Here is a 17,754-nt window from a genome sequence, read left to right as displayed (position 1 = left end):
AAAAATAAATAAGTAAGGGAATGTAGTTTTAAATTTAAAAACAAATATCAGGATCTCTCTTTGTTCCTTCTAGATATGACGTATTTTCAGTATAAAGGTCACTGGAAAGAGTGTGATCTTGAACAGAGAGTGGAATGGCAATGGGACATGTTATGTTTACCAGCAAGTAGGCTTGTCAAAACCACAGGAAGTGAAGATGAGTCATTGTCTGATGTGTAGCCTATATCAACGAGCACTTTGTCCCTGTCTGTTCTAGCACTGATAACCAACACACTGTTGTCACAGTGGACAAAATTACAATCCTAAAATGGCTCAGTATCTTAACAGACTGTTTGTTATTTTTTGAAACAAATTTCTATCTCAATCATTTTAGTTTTCAGAACTTCTCTAAACCATTTCTGCTTGACAGATTTTGCACTGGGTTCAAATTACAGAAATTGGGCGATTAAAACTGCCTTTTTAAACTTTAATCAGTAGCAAGACAGTGTTGATGCACGAGTGTTAACTGGTATTTTATCATTGTGCTTATTTTTACATCAGTGCAAACTGAGCTGAAGACAAGATTGTAGTGGTTTGCAGTGTTCTGCAAGCAAATAATGACACATTTCTAATAAGGTTTGGCCATCAAAACTGAAGGAGATGTGCTACATAAGAATTGAGGAGAATATGCAATGAGTGCGAGCATTTGGTTCATTCACTCTGTTCCTTCACCAGACTAAGTAATGAATGCCCCCTAATTTATCTCAGGTTAGCTCAATTTCCAAGAAATTGAATCCCTTATGGGTCCTTGAACACTCACTCAGCCCATTTATTAATCAATCCACCAGGAGTAATTTACACTGCACCAAGCACTGAGGGATAGAATCACTACAGTGTGGAAGCAAACCATTTGGCCCATTGAATGCACATTGACTCTCCACAGAGCAACCCACCCAGGTGCACCCCTTACTCTATCAGTCTAACCCTGAAATACCCATGGTCAATCCACCTAACCTGCACATCATTGGACTGTGGGCGGAAACCAGAGCACCCAGAGGAAACTTGTTCAGACATGGGAAGGTCATGGAAACTTCACACAGACAGTTGCCCAAGGTGGAATCAAACCCATGTCCCTGGCCCTGTGAGGCAGCAGTGCTAACCACTGAGCAACCTATGAATCACAATGAGGTAAATGTTCCTGTGAGCATCTATACACTCGGTCACGACCCTTGTGAGTGATGTTCTGTGTTAATATTGTGCTTTATTTCTGGAATGCATGTTAGAAACTTGGGCATGAAAGTCCCCCACTATCAGCCATTCCTGCCCATCCCAGAAGATTTACCATTAATTGACTTTACCCTGTAATATCAGCTGTGGCCCCATTGGTAGCACTGTTATCACCAAGTTAATGGGCCATAGGCTCCTGTGGCACTGCCAGCCTTGAGTGAAATAGAATTTGGTTGACACAGGGAGCACGATATATGTCGGCCAGAATGATGAGAGGGTGAAATTATGAGGTGACATTACATGAACTAGGTTGTACTTCCTGGGATTTAGAAGGACAAGAACCGAATGACCACAATTCTGAAGGACCAGTTAGGGTAGAGAGAGACTGTTTCTGTTGATTGGGGTGTCTAAGACTTGTAACTCAGTCAAAAAATTAGAGCTGGTCATTTCAAGAGCTAAAGAATGACGCAAATCTATACACAAACAGTAACAGAAGTTTTGAATTCTTCCTCAAATGTCAATTGGTGCTAGATCAATTGTAAATTTTAAAACCAATATTGACAGGAATGTGTTGTCCAAAGAGATACACACTTTGGGGCATTTGCAAGTTGTGTCATAAATCAGCCATGATCTCACTGAATAGTGTCAACTCATGTTCCTATAATTTTATGCTTCTAAATCCACCTGGTCTGGCCTATATGTAACTCCAACTCCAGTGTGATTTACATTTATTTATCCTCTAGTAAGCTATTCAGTTACATCAAACATAACAAGAATAAAATCAAATGAACTATTAGATTTCATCTCAAGCACCAGATAAGACAAAGGTATCCCTAACCCTGTTCACCCTACAAAATCCACCTTACTAAAAGCCTATGCCAACTTGTGATGTGTTGTCACGAGTTTAGTCAAGCAACTACTTGAGATATCCATCTTCAGAGGGTTGTATGTATCAGCTAGAATGATGGACACCTTCATCATTATCCCTGGGTATGTCCTCTCTCACTGGTACGCAAGTATGCCCACAGTGGTTGGATGGTAGTTGACATGAAGTGACTACAGAAAACTCAACATTGACTTTGCACTCCATGAAATCTCTTGGTAGATGATCAAAGGGAAGAAAACTTCCAGGTTGGACCTGATTACCACCTACTGCTCTCCATCCAGTGATTACTCAGCATTCCCTGTTAAGCACCACCTTAAAGAAACATTGAGGATGATAAAGGCATAGCATTTATTCTGAGTGAGGGACTTCAATGTCCATCGCCACGAATGACCTGGCAGTATCACTGAGCTGGTTGAGTCGTGAGCTATGTATCTGCAAAAGTCTATAGCATATGGTAAGAGTACAGAAAGATGGAAAAACACATTTTCTCTCATCATCACCAACCTACCTATTGTAGATACATCTACTCACCTCAGTATTGTTAGGAATGACCACTGCACAGTCCATGTGGAGATAGAATCCCATCTGTACAAAAAAGAAACATGCCATTGTATTGTGCAGCTTTCCTTCTGTGTTAAATAAGATAGAACAATTCCAGCAACTCAAAACTTAGCAACCACAGGCAGCTGTCATCCAATACCAGCAGCAGGAGCAGTATCAGGAGAACTGGCATACCAGATGACCAAGCCTGGTTTAAGGGCATGTAGAACAGCAGTATATAAAAAGGGCCTACTGAAGCTGCAACACTGGACGATATGCATGTCAACTCAATTAAAGTGCTCCCATCCATACTGGTGGATATTTAACAACTCATGGGATGAAGACGCCACATAGAAAAGAATCCCTATAGTGCAGAATAGGCTGTTCAGCTCATCAAGTCTGCACCAACCCTCCAAACAGTACCCCACCTCAGCCCACCCTCACTCTATCCCTATGACCCTACATTTCCCATGGCTAATCCATCTAGCCTGCACATCACTGGACACTACACTACACTACCAGAACCACCTAACCTGCACATTTTTGGACCATGGGAGTAAACAGAGGCCACCCACACAGATACGAGGAGCACGTGCACACTCCACACAGACAGTCACCCAAGGATGGCCAGGTTCCTGGTCCTGTGGGGCAGCAGTGCTAACCACTGTGCCACCCTTGTGTCATACTTACACTTACATTGTCAATGATGGTGGAACCCATCAGGTGAATGCAGAAGACAATGCTGTAACATTTGCTACCATTGTCAGTCAGATTCCAAATGGATAATCCATCTTGGCATCCTCCTGCAGTCCCCACAACTACAATTGCCAGTCTTTAGTCAATTCAAATCACTTCATATGATGGCATAGTATGGCTGAGTACACTAGTTATGGCAAAAGTTATGTGTCCCTAAAAACTGTGGCTGTCGTGGCTAAGGGTTGTGCTCCTAAGCTAGCCTTGTCTATAGCCAAGCTATTCCAGTGTGGCTAAAGCATTGGTAACAACTGGATAAATATTTACAAAAACTCAGGTTTGTCCTGCCCGCAAAAAGCAAGGCAAATCTGAAGTGGCCAATTTCTACCATATCAGCCTACTCACACATCAACAAAATGGTATGTCAAAGTGGCACTTCTTTCCCTGTTTATTGTTGATTTGGATTCTGCCAAGATCTCTCTTAATCCAGTCTTTACCTAAACACGAACAAAAGAGTTTAATTCGGAAGCCAGTTACAGGTCACTGTCCTTGACATTTGCTCAGTTCTTGTACCAAGGAATACTAACAGAATAAATGGCAATTGGAAATCTGGCAACAGCTGGAGTCATGCAGACTTGATGGGCTGAACAGCCTATTCTGCACTATAGGGATTCTTTTCTATGTGGCATCCTCATCCCATGAGTTGTTAAATATCCACCAGTATGGATGGGAGCACTTTAATCGAGTTGGCATGCATATCGTCCAGTGAGAAATGGCAGTGAGAAATCTTGCAACAGCTGGAGTCATGTAACACAAAAGAAGGTAGTTATGATTGTCACAATCTTCTGAGTGACAGAAGATTGCTGCACGAGTTCCCTAGAGCAGTGTCTTTCTTTCTCAGCTGCTTCACTAGTAAGCATCCTTCCTTCATGCGATTGAAAATTGGGACGATTGGTGATAATTGCCGTGTTTATTTTTTTCCTCAAATTCTTCAGATAATGAAGCAGTTTGTCCCCGCAGGACAACAATCAGGTTAGGTCTAAACAAAACAAATGAAAGAACTGCAGATACTGGAAATCAGAAACAAAAACAGAAACTGCTGGAAAAACTCATCAGCATCTGTGGAGAGTTAACATTAATTCAAGTTCCCTGTAGTGGTGCTAAAGCCCACTCGAGTGAAAATTAAAGTGAAGCTGAATGTCATCGTTGTGGTTCTCTACCAGCTCACCAGACTGCCTCAAGTACTTCAGAGAAAAGAAATGTGAGAACTTTAAATCTCAGAGGTTTAAAGAGCTCATCTTGATTCATATTTAAATGGGATGTGCTGATTCTCTCACTATAATAGAGAGGGAATGTGAAAGAATGGATTGAAAACAAATGAAGAGCCTAAAATTGCTTCCTCTAACTTAGGGTGGCACGGTGGTTCAGTGGTTAGCACACAGTCTCATAGCGCTAGGAACCCAAGCTCAATTCCAACCTTGGGTGACTATGTGGAGTTTGCACATTCTCTCAGTGTCTGTGTGGGTTTGCTCCGGTTTCCTCCCACAGTCCAAAGATGTGTAGGCCAGGTGATTTGGCCATGCTAAATTGCCCATAGTGTTAGATGCATTAGTCAGAGGAGAATGGGTCTGGGTGGGTTACTCTTCGCAGGCTCAGTTGGGCCAAATAGCCTATTTCCACACTGTAGGAAATCTAATCTAAAACAAATTATCTCCCAAGCTATGCAACATTTCTGTTCTTTATTGAGTTGCCTCAGTCAAGAGAGGCAGAAAAATGCTAAGGTTTCTTTAGAGCAATCAGCCGCACTGAATCTTAAACTAAGGAACATTGTAGGCAAAGAACAAGCAACTTTAGCCTCCCCATAAAGCTAACTGTACCTAATGTCAAAGTGTCCAAGCAATTCTGACCCTAACCCTAACTCTAACTCTATCACAGTGTTTCACTGTCTGTACTTCTAATCTGATAGTTGGACAATTTAGGGTTTCCTGCTAGGAGCGAGCTTAATTGTACACACCACAATCTCATACTGAGTACTCCAGAGAGTCTGAATTGTCAGTGGGCTTTAAATAGGAATGTAAGTTTTTCACGAAGCCATTAGTACCGCTGTTCATGTTAAATGGATGGGGATGGTGGAGAAGTTATTGATCTCATGGATTTGTTCCAGACCAGTTTTTTAGCTGGGTTGTATGGAGTGCAGTACCCTACAAAACACAAGAGGATTGAGAGTGACATGGTAGAGGGTTTTACAATGATGAAATGGCTTGATAGGGTAGCTATCGAAATGTCTCCACTTTTGAAAAGGCCCAAAACCAAGGGCCATGAATATCACAGGATTGTTATGGCACAGAGGAGGTCATTTGGCCCATTGTCACTGCATTGATTGTATTACTGAGTGCCACCCTCCTGCCATTTCCCCATATCCCTGTGTACTATTTATATCCAAATAATCATCAAGTGTCCTCTTCAATGCTTCAATTAAACCTGCCACTGGCAGATTTCCAACCCAAACAACTTGCTGTGTGAATCAGTTTTTGTCACATCATCCTGTCTTTATTTGTTCACCTAAAATCTCTTCCCTCTTCTTTTTTTTATCAGCAGGAACAGCTTCTCCCCATCTACTCTGTCCAGCCACTCATGATTTTGAAAACAACTGACAAATCTCCTCTCAGCCTTCTTCTCTACAAGGAGAACAGTCCCAACTTCCTCAATCTCTCCACATAACTGAAGTTCCTCACCCCTGGAACAATTCATGGTCATTGCTTCCACACACTGTCCAATATGCTCACATCTTTTCAGATAATATGACACCCAGAACTGTACACAATATTCTAACTCAGATCTAACAAGTGATTTATAGAAAGTTCAACATCATTTCCTTGATGTTGTACTCTATACCCCTGTGAATAAAGCCAAGAATGCAGTATGCTTTATGAATTGTCAATGTCCTGGCACCTTCAATGATCTGGCATAATATATTCAGATTGCTCTGTTCCTGCACCTCATTTAGAATTGTAGTTCATATTTTATTTTGACTTTCAGCGTCCTTCTGATCAAATTGCATCACCTCACACATCTCTGTATTGAACCTCATGTGCCACCTATCTGCCCATTCTATCAACTTGTCAATGTCCTTTTGAATGTAAAATATAAAGTGGTCATGAAAATATCCACCCTGGAAGAGAAACTCTTCACCTGGCGAGTGGTTAAAAGGGTGGGAAGTGAAAACCACAAGGGAGTTGCTGTGAAAAAACTCACTGATACATTTAAAGGGAAGCTGGGTAAGTACATGAAGGGGAGAATAACGGAAGGAGATGAACATAGCATTCGATGAGATGGGGTGTTGAGAGCATTTAAACACCAACATAAAATAGTTGGATCAAATGGTGAACTTTGGTGTTTTTAATTTGTTGCAATTCCTTCTCGGATAGATGCCATACAGCATCAAAGCAAGGCAAAACTATAAATTGTGCAAAAATACGTTGCACTAATTGTGCTACATCACTATGTCTTCTGATCTTGCCTGTCTGAAACTTTTAATAAATTGACGTAAACCCAGTACTTAAAGTGATTTTTAACTCTACACAATTTTTGCCGTCTGCTTGCATTATGAACCAAATAGATCTCGGTATATTTTAGTTTCTGCCAGGATCTTTCATTAAGAAGACCCTTTCTACCTAATTAGAGCTTTTGAGACTGAATGACTACGGTGTGTCCTATAGCTTGGCCTGTGAGATCGAGGCTAAATTAGAGGTTGGCAATTCTGGATGAACGTATTTCTGAAAGTTTCAGCCAACCTCCCCTGTTTGTTGCTGATTTGTTCATTCTGACAGTGCACCAACTGGAAAGCTGACAGAATTTGGGTGGAGCATGAGTTGTCCAGTTAGATTTCTGACCCTGCCATAACATTAAAACTGCTGATATCAAACTCGCAAGTTGTTATACATGTGACTGTGGTAAACCAAGTCTTCTCACCATTATTAGCCCATCTGTGACTATTAAGATGACTAGCCATGGATTTTTGCTCCAATAGCTCTCCACCACTGTCTGGCTGAGTGTGACTGCTCAATTGGTAACTCGCCAGTCACAGCACGAGGATCAGCTACAATGGCTTCCCAGCTTCTCAGCTGCTGCTGTTATCTCGTGAATCCAAAGTATTCCTGACCATCTTCCATAGTCATCTATCTTCTCTCAACTTGAGTTCATTCAAAGCTCTCTGTGCTAAATTGCAACAAGTCATGCTGCCAATTCCCTCTGCACTCGCTTGGCACCCAGACAAGAAAAGCTTTCATTTTAATGTTCTCATCCTGCTTTCCCCATCTCTGTAATCTCCTCCACCTTAACAACTACCTTGATCTCTGGACTTTACCAACTCTAGCCTCTTGAGTGTTGCAAACTTTAATTATTCCAATATTGGCAGCCATTAACTCCCAGACTCACGAGTGCTGAAATTTCCTCACAAAATCTCTTGGCTGCAACCTCTTCATCTGCTCTCGTCTTAAAAACTGCCTCATTGATTAAGCTTCAAGTCATTTGGCCTAAGATATCTTTATGTGTTCAGTGAATTTTGGAAAGCAAAATTTTTCTTTACTTTAAATAAGTCTAAGTTGTTGTGTTGACACTTGACTGTGAGTTTCTCCCCAACCTTCAATGTTTTAAGTGTCTGTTTTTATAACTAATAAACAAAAATTTTTAAAGAAAATAAAAAGCAAGGCACAATCCTTTTTTCTTAATGCCTCTATAATTTTATTTGTTTGCAGCTGGTTCACATCTGTGTCATGGAAATTAATCTTAAATTCTTGGTGACTCAATGACGATCTGGAGGGTTGGCAAGCCTCAGTTGAAGTCTGTTGATGAGCTCAGTGAGGCTGGGTCTGGGTGGGGGCAGCAGTCTGGAGCCCAAAATCAAGATAAGGCTGGGCCTGGGTTTGCCCTGGCTAGGATCAGGCATGGTACCACAATTCATGCAACATACAATTAGCGAATAGTTTTGACCTTCGGTGATGGACATTATACTTTGTTCTATGGCACATTCAAAGATATTTCTGCATCTTTCATATGAATTTACTTAGTCAGCCTGAGGTTATGCACGTGTGACTTTTGACTGATGACCTACTAAGGAATTTTTCTAGTATCGCAAAGCCTGAAACAATTTATAGTACAGGCTGAAGAATAATGTTATCTGTGGGAGTGTGAAATCTATTACTGCCTAGAGAAATGTTGCATCAGGCATGGAATTAGACCGAAATTAAATTGGGACATAAGCTGTTTGTCAGTGTCTGTGCTCTGTCCATATGAACAGTCACCCCAATCCCATGTAAGTTCTCTCTTCTTCTGTCTCTTACCTCCCACCATATGAAACAGTTATCTAACCTGTTCCTAAACAATCATTTGGTGTTTGGGTTAATCATTAACTAATTCTTGGTCTGTAGAACAATTAATTAGATTAGATTAGATTACTTACAGTGTGGAAACAGGTCCTTCGGCCCAGCAAGTCCACACCGACCTGCCGAAGCGCAACCCACCCAGACCCCTGCACCTAACACTACTGGCAATTTAGCATGGCCAATTCACCTGACCTGCACATCTTTGGACTGTGGGAGGAAACCGGAGCACCCGGAGGAAACCCATGCACACACGGGGAGAATGTGCAAACTCCACAGTCAGTTGCCTGAGGCGGGAATTGAACCCGGGTCTCTGGCGCTGTGAGGCAGCAGTGCTAACCACTGTGCCACCGTGCTGCCCACCAATGGAATAGATTGTATCATGTTGATAGCTTGTTGCAACTAAATAGATTAAGGATGACTGATTTTTAAAACAAAATGTCTTACATAAAGTCAGGTGTGAGGTGAGAGGTGGTTCATCTCTCATTGAACGGTGGACTTGGCAGAGTACCAGCTCATGGGGTGTGAAGTAACTCCATAGAGGCTGGTATCCCGTCAACAAGTCATTCTTTAAGTCACCCAAAGTCCTTGACACTGATCCAGCTTCCTCAGACCAGCTCTCAGGGTGAGTAGAACCTCTGACATGCCTGTTCTTTTTTTTTTGTTTTTATTTTCTTTTTAACAATAAAGAAAACCAAAAGAGTAAATGTCTTCCCTAAACAAGGGGAAAGAAATTCTTCCTCTAAAAGAAAAGCAGAAACCAACGACAGCAGGAGCACACTGACTGTAGCACCAGCCAGCACAGAATCAGAGCTCTAAACTGAGGAGACTCTAAATCTCCTGTTTTTTTTAATTTTTATTTTCTGTTTTTTTGTTTTAAGATGTCTGATGCTCCTGTACTTCCCCTTTTTTCCCACACTACTGACACACCTGTTCTCATCTTTTAGTCAGGGGTCCCTGATGGGACCAGATTAACAGCCCCAATCAGGGAACTCTACGCAGTCCATCTGGTTGACCTCATTACAATCAATACCGGATGGATGCTATTTCATTGATTTCTGGCAAATGAGAACAGAAGCTGTCTGTATCTGTATTGAAAAGCACTTTGTATGTTGACTGGGGCCAAAGTGAATGGGACTTGATTCAATTGCCAGACCAGGGTCAGACAGCAAGTCTAAAATGCTTTTTCCCTGTAATCGGATGGGGTCTGATCTGATTTCTTGCCTCTGCCACAGAATCATTTAACTTTCAGGTGGAGTAGGGAGGGGAAATATGATGCATAAGATATCACATTTGGATGAGCTAAAAGATCTTTCTCCTGCCCCTGGAGACTGGTTAAAAGGGTGGAACATGAAAGCCATATGTGACATTACTGTGACAAAAATCATCAATACATTTAAGGGGAAGCTAGGTAAGTCCATGAAGGGGAAAATAACGGAAGGAAGGAGATGAACATGGCATTCGATGAGATGAGGTGTTGAGAGGTTGATGCAAAAAACTATAAACTCCAGCTTAGACCAGTTGGACCAAATTGTGAATTTCGGTGCTTTTAATTTTATGCAAATCCTTCTAGAACAGACACCACGCTACATCAAAGCAAGTCAAAAATATAAACTGTGCAAACATACATTGTGTTAATTGAACAACAACACTGTGTTCTGATCCTGCCTGCCCTGAACTTTTAATAAATTGCAGTAAACCCATTACCGAAAGTGATATTTAACCCAACAATTTTTGCCGTCTGCTTGCATGATGGTCCAAACAGATCTCTATGTATACTATTTTCTGTCAGGCCCTTTCATTAAAGAGAACAGCTGGGTGGACCAAAAGATCTTTCTCTTGCCCGTTGCTGTTCTTATTGAGAAGTCCAGTAGGGCATTACATGCTGGAATAAAAGCAAAATGCTGCACGTACTGGAAATCTGAACGATCAAAGGGAATACTGGAGAAACTCAGCAGGTCTGGCAGCACCTGGGGAGAGAGAAACACAGTTAAAGTGTAATGTCAGGTAGGACTTCTTTGCAGAACTTTCCAGTTGAGGGGGATTATTGCTTGCTAATAGTCTTATTAACAGGCATATCTTGCCTCATTAATATGCAGCATGTTGGTGCTCAGTGAAGCTCGCTGTCCAGCAGTGTGCTATGTCAATCTCACACCTACACCATGTGCCAGCAGCTTATGCAGCAAAAATGTTACATGAACCAAAAGCAAGCTGCCATGCTTTAAAGTCTCAGCAGAGTAGTCCTCCCCAAAGTCTGACAGTCAGGGGTCCTCAGTCAAACACAGCCTCCAACACCAGTTAAGGGGATTGGGGTGTACTTGGTGGGTGGGGGGGGGGGAAGATGTGGGGGGCTGTGCCTCTGTAGTCTAGGGGGTGGGTCACAGTCAGTCCTGAGGCTCCACATGGGGCCAGTCCAAGGAATAGAGCGAGCACATTTGGGAATATCGACAGGCATCAGTTAGGGCTATGGTCAATTCTTTTCCAGGGCTGTCTGGTTAGCTCACTCAAGGTCAGTCTGACTCATAAAATTTGGAAAGGTGTCATTCAAGAACTGATTCGAGAATCGCTACTTCCCCACTGTTATCAGACTTTTGAACAGAACTCTTAAACTGCATATTAAAGTTGATCTCTCTCTGCACCTTCTCTGTAGCTGTAACATTACATTCTGCATTCTATTCTATTGTCGAAAAGTGTGGCGCTGGAAAAGCACTGCAGGTCAGGCAGCATCCGAGGAGCAGGAGAGTCAACGTTTCAGGCATTAGCTCTTCATCAGGAAGTGCCACACTTTTCCAGAGCCACACCTTTTGACTCTGGTCTCCAGCATCTGCAGTCCTCACTTTCTCCCATTCTGTTCTATTGCCCTGATGTACTATGTCTGGAGTGAAGGAGTGTAGGTGTGTGTGCCACTCCCGCAGACCCTGAGGGTCCCAGACCTGGCAGCTACCAACGCACCAATGGAGACAGACCCTCTGAGGCAGGTGGGTGGTGATGGTGTCACTGAATTGCTGTAGCCTCTGGGCACTGAGGGTCACTGCCTACCACATACCTGCCCGCTGCTGCTGTTCATCACTGTGCTTGTGGATAATTGCTGACAACACAGGATCCTCTCTGGCCTGGGGCTGAGCAGGTGCCTGGTCTGCGATAATCCTCCAAGTGCCAGTGACCTGGGCTGATTCTTTCTTGGCCAGTTGCGGAATTGTCACAGTGAGGTTCCCAGCAAGTTATGCTCTCAATCATTTGAAGCATGATGTTCCCATCAAGGTGTCAGTCTCTAGACTGGTGGAAGGTGCAGGAGGCAAACTTACTAATTCTTCCTCTGACACCTCGTGAACTCTTTCCCCCTATGGTCATGGACACCTCATTGGCAAGACACAAGGGAGAACTAATGAAGCGTCCAATGGTTAGAATTATTGGGCAGTGAATTACACTGATAGTGGGGTCACCGTGAGACGTATCATAGAAATCATACAATCCCGACATTATGGAAACCGGCCCACTTGGCCCAACAAGTCCACACCAACCCTCCAAAGAGTAGAACATAGAACATAGAACAGTACAGCACAGAACAGGCCCTTCAGCCCATGATGTTGTGCCGACCATTGATCCTCATGTATGCACCCTTAAATTTCTGTGACCATATGCATGTCCAGCAGTCTCTTAAATGTCCCCAGTGACCTTGCTTCCACAACTGCTGCTGGCAACGCATTCCATGCTCTCACAACTCTGTGTAAAGAACCCGCCTCTGACATCCCCTCTATACTTTCCTCCAACCAACTTAAAACTATGACCCCTCGTGTTAATCATTTCTGCCCTGGGAAATAGTCTCTGGCTATCGACTCTATCAATGCCTCGCATTATCTTGTATACCTCAATTACGTCCCCTCTTCTCCTCCTTTTCTCTAATGAAAGAAGTCCGAGCTCAGTCAACCTCTCCTCATAAGATAAGTCCTCCAGTCCAGACAGCATCCTGGTAAACCTCCTCTGAACCCTCTCCAAAGCATGCACATCTTTTTTATAATAGGGCGACCAGAACTGGACGCAGTATTCCAAGCGCGGTCTAACCAAAGTTTTATAGAGCTGCAACAAGATCTCACGAGTCTTAAACACAATCCCCCTGTTAATGAAAGCCAATACACCATATGCTTTCTTAACAACCCTGTCCACTTGGGTGGTCATTTTAAGGGATCTATGTACCTGCACCCCAAGATCTCTCTGCTCCTCCACACTGCCAAGAATCCTATCCTTAATCCTGTACTCAGCTTTCAAATTCGACCTTCCAAAATGCATCACCTCGCATTTATCCAGGTTGAACTCCATCTGCCACCTCTCCGCCCATTTCTGCATCCTGTCAATGTCCCGCTGCAGCCTACAACCGCCTGCTATACCGTCAACAACCCCTCCAACCTTTGTGTCATCTGCAAACTTGCTGACCCATCCTTCAATCCCCTCATCCAAGTCATTAACAAAAATTACAAACAATAGAGGCCCAAGGACAGAGCCCTGTGGAACACCACTCACCACAGACTTCCAGGCAGAATATTTTCCTTCTACTACCACTCGCTGTCTTCTGTTGGCCAGCCAATTCTGTATCCAGACAGCTATGTTCCCCTGAATCCCATTCCTCCTGACCTTCTGAATGAGCCTACCATGGGGAACCTTATCAAATGCCTTGCTGAGGTCCATATACACCACATCCACAGCTCGACCCTCATCAACCTTTCTAGTCACATCCTCATAGAACTCAATAAGGTTTGTGAGGCATGACCTGCCCCTCACAAAGCCATGTTGACTGCATTTAATCAAGCCATGCTCTTCCAGATGGTCATAAATCCTATCCCTCAGAATCCTTTCTAACACCTTGCAGACAACAGACGTGAGACTTACTGGTCTGTAATTGCCTGGGATTTCCCTATTTTCTTTCTTGAAGAGAGGAATTACATTTGCCTCTCTCCAGTCCTCAGGTACGACTCCAGTGGAGAGCGAGGATGCAAAGATCTTCGCAAGTGGCGAAGCAATTGCATTTCTCGTTTCCCAAAGCAGCCGAGGACAAATCTGGTCCGGGTCTGGCGACTTGTCAATCTTAATGTTTGACAAAATTTTCAGCACCTCAGCTTCCTCTATCTCTATCCATTCCAGAATGCACACCTGCCCTTCAAAGGTTTCATTCACTACAAAGTTCGTTTCTTTCGTAAAGACAGAAGCAAAAAACTCATTTAGGGCTTCCCCTACCTCCTCAGACTCCACACACAAGTTCCCTATGCTATCCCTGATCGGCTCTACTCTTTCTTTGACCATTCTCTTATTCCTCACATAAGTGTAAAATGCCTTTGTGTTCTCCCTAATCCGTTCTGCTAAGCCTTTCTTATGTCCCTCCTGGCTCTCCTCAGACCATTTTTAAGCTCCTTCCTCGCCTGCCTGTAATCCTGTAGAGCTGAGCTTGACCCTAGCTTCCTCCACCTTATGTAAGCTACCTTCTTCCTTTTGACGAGAAGCTCCACCGCTCTCGTCATCCAAAGTTCCTTTACCTTACCACTTCTCGCCTGTTTCAGAGGGACATATTTAATCATCACTTGCAACAACTGTTCCTTAAACAGTCTCCACATGTCTATAGTGCCTTTACCATGGAACAATTGCTCACAGTCCATGCTTCCTAACTCATGTCTAATCGCATCATCGTTTCCTCTTCCCCAATTAAATATCCTCCCATTTTGCCTAATCCTCTCCTTCTCCATAGCTATGTAGAATGTGAGGCAGTTGTGGTCACTATCACCAAAATGCTGTCCCACCACAAGATCTGATACCTGCCCCGGCTCGTTTCCGAGCACTAAGTCTAGAATGGTCTCTCCTCTCGTTGGACTGTCAACGTTAGGAAACCCTCCTAGAACAACCTGAACACACACAACTAACCCACCCAGATCCATTCCCCTACCCTATTACTCTACATTACCCCTGAGTAATGCACCTAACCTACGCACCCCTGAATGCTATGGGCAATTTGGCACGGCCAGTTCACCTAACCTGCACATCTTTGGATTGTGGGAGGAAACCGGAATTCCCAGGGGAAACCCACACAGACACAGGGAGAATGTGCAAACTCCACACAGACAGTTGCCCGCTGGCTGGAATCGAACCTGGGCCTCTGTGAGGCAGTGGTGCTAACCCCAATGTCACCCCAATGCGTGTGTGGAATGGAGATGGTTGGTTGGTGGAACATGGATGCCTTGGCATGTTTGCAGAAGGGGTCCCAGCCTTCTCCAGCAAAGGATAAGATTCTTTCACTCATCAGGGAGTGAGGAATCTAATATTGGACACCCCAATAGCTATTTAGGCCCTTGCTGTCCTGTTGAGAACTGTGTCCTCCTGGAGTGAGAGAAAGGGTGAATTACATGAAAATGGGTGACATGGCTGTTACTGCTGGTTCAAAAGGTGTCGTGGCTAGTGTTTAAGCAGAATAGAGACCAGACAGGGCTAATAGTGTGGGCGACTGTTAGGACAGTGAGTGAGGTAAGATGTTGCACGAAGCAGTGAGAGTGGCAGAACATGAGCCTTTGTGGGAGGTGAGTGGTAGTTGTAGAGATGGAGTGAGTGTGACGTAGCAGAGAGAGGAGTTTGGCACTTGCCCTGCTGAAGTAGAAAAGGTCATTGACCTTGTTGTGGCATTGTGGGCAGCGCAGTGGCTCAATGGTTAAGCATTGCAATCTCACAGGTCTGGGGACCAGAATTTGATTCCACCCTCAGGTGACTCTTTGTGTGGAGTTTTCATGTCTGCATGGGGTTCCTCCAAATGCTCGGTTTCCTCTCACAGTTCAAAGATGTGCAGATTAGGTAGATTGGCCATGCTAAATTGCATGTGCAGGGATATGCAAGCTGGGTGGATTAGTCAGGGGAAATGTGGGGTTATGGAGATAGGGTGAGGGCATGGGTTTGGGTAGGCTGTTCTTTGGAGGGTTGGTGTGAACTTGATGGGCTGATTGGCCTCTTTTTGCACTATAGGGATTCCACGTTCCTCCAGATAGTGGAGACTGCAGTCACCTCAGGGGTGACAATGGGCCAGGCTTCCTCTGTTGCTCCCCCATCACCAAGATCTCCAGGACCCTGTTGGAGAATCATGGTATTTTTTTCCTAACTCAACATCTTCTTACTGAGTGCCCAATATTGGGCAGGGCACCTTTGCAATGCCACCCCGTCGGTTTGCACAATGGGCTCTTAAATATGGCATGGACACCAAGGATGCTGGTCTCTAGATGGATAGCCACTGGGGGCAAGTCCTTCCAGATAAGATGGGGTTAGAATCAAGCGAAAGGTGCATCACAGGGGAGGGAGGTAGTCAATGATGCACATTTGGTAAAATCCACTGGGCATCATGGTGAAAAATCCTCCCAAATATTCGGTGGCACAGACACAGATTAAACAAAAATCAATGTCATTATTGTTCACTGAGCTCTCAAAATCCCGTCAGGGTTGGGAACATGAAGTTGCACATAGTCATTCAACAGTAGTTTTTTGAGGAATTGACCTAGACTCAGCATTACATCTTGACTTTTATATCTTGTACCTCTTGTCATAAAACCTAATATTTCATTAACCCTTTCCTACATGACCTCAGGCTTAAGGTATTTCTTTTAATTTTCCTGTGGATCATTACCATCAAATCCCCAGTGGGTTGAGCCTGTTCACCTGCTGTTGACCGAGAAGAGATTGGACAAACCATTCTAAAGTGATCTCAGAATTGTTCCCATGTAGAAGCAGACCATTCAGCCCATACTGTCTACACTGGCTCTTTAAATATGCACCATTCAGACTGAAGGGCATCCATTCAGCAGGGCATATTCTTAAGGTGTAAGGAGCGAGATTTTAAAAAGACGTGAGGGATAACGTTTTTACACAGAGAGTGGGTTGTGTGTGGAATGAATTTTCAGAGGAAGTGGTGCATGTGCGTACAGTTACAACATTTAAAAGACATTTGTATAAGTTAACGAAAAGGGAAGGTTTGGAAGGACATGGGTCAAGCACAGGTAGATGGGACTAGTTTAGTTCAGAATCATGGTTGGCATGGACTGGTTGGACTGAAGGGTCTGTTCCGTAAAGGCCTCTTGTGAGGCAACCTGTCAAAGGTTTTCTGATAATCCACATTCACTCCATCTATGCATTTCTCTTATTTAGTATACAGGTCACCTCCTCGAAGAACTCCATCAGAGTTTGCCAAGTGCAACCTTCCTTTCCCTGGTAATTGTTTCTAATTATTTGTCTTCCTTCCGCTTATTTAGCATTGCCATCCTGATTAAAATTCCAAAATGTTCAGAGTCCAGTGGTTTGTAACCTCCCTGGCATGCCTTTACAGTACATCTTGTATGGCAAACGTCACTCTCAAAGTACAGCTGCACATCATGTGCTGATCTAGTGCTGTACTAGTGATTTAGCTGTTGGATATTCAGTTTCTATTCATTTATTTTTTTTCACAGGATGTGAGTGTTGCCCGTTTTGTCATTTTGTTTTATTCATCCCGAGCTGCCCTTGAGATGTTAATGGTGAACCATGTTCTTGAGCAGCTGCAGTTCTTATAACGTAGGAGCACCCGCAACTCTGTTCAGAATAAAGGGAGCTCCAGGATGTTGACCCCTCTACAGTGAAGGAACAAAGTTATAATTCAAAGTCAAAGTGGTGTGTGACTCGGAGAGGAACTTGCTGATCCCATGTATCTGCTCCTTTAGTCCTTGTAGGTGATAGGGAAGTGATGTGGAGGTGCCAGTGTTGGACTGGGATGGACAAGGTCAGAGGTCACACGACACCAGGTTATAGTCCGACAGGTTTATTTGAAATCACAAGCTTTCAGAGTGCTGCTTCTTCATCAGGTAAAAATTCAAATTGTGTTTCAAATAAACCTGTTGGACTGCAAAGTGGTGTCATGTGACTTCTGATGTGAGAGGGAAATGCATTTGCAAGGTGCTGTAAAAGGAGCTGTTTACTGATGGGGAAATTTTGAAGTGGGTTTTAATGGATTGGCTGCCAATTAACCCAGCTGCTTTGTCTGGAGTGGGGTGTTGAACT

General features: G+C 43.6%; 1 long non-coding RNA gene across 1 annotated transcript in view; it reads right to left on the bottom strand.

Annotated features, from left to right (window-relative positions):
• The window catches only part of LOC140465902 (uncharacterized), a 36,351-nt gene that overhangs the window by 9,334 nt on the left and 9,263 nt on the right, over positions 1-17,754 (bottom strand). The window contains exon 3 of the long non-coding RNA XR_011955184.1: positions 2,624-2,677. This is a non-coding gene — a long non-coding RNA (uncharacterized lncRNA). The remainder of the gene's footprint in view (positions 1-2,623; positions 2,678-17,754) is intronic.

Source organism: Chiloscyllium punctatum, chromosome 42 (genome assembly GCF_047496795.1).
Source record: "Chiloscyllium punctatum isolate Juve2018m chromosome 42, sChiPun1.3, whole genome shotgun sequence".
NCBI classification, from domain to species: domain Eukaryota; kingdom Metazoa; phylum Chordata; class Chondrichthyes; order Orectolobiformes; family Hemiscylliidae; genus Chiloscyllium; species Chiloscyllium punctatum.
This window is presented reverse-complemented; position numbering and strand designations above follow the sequence as displayed.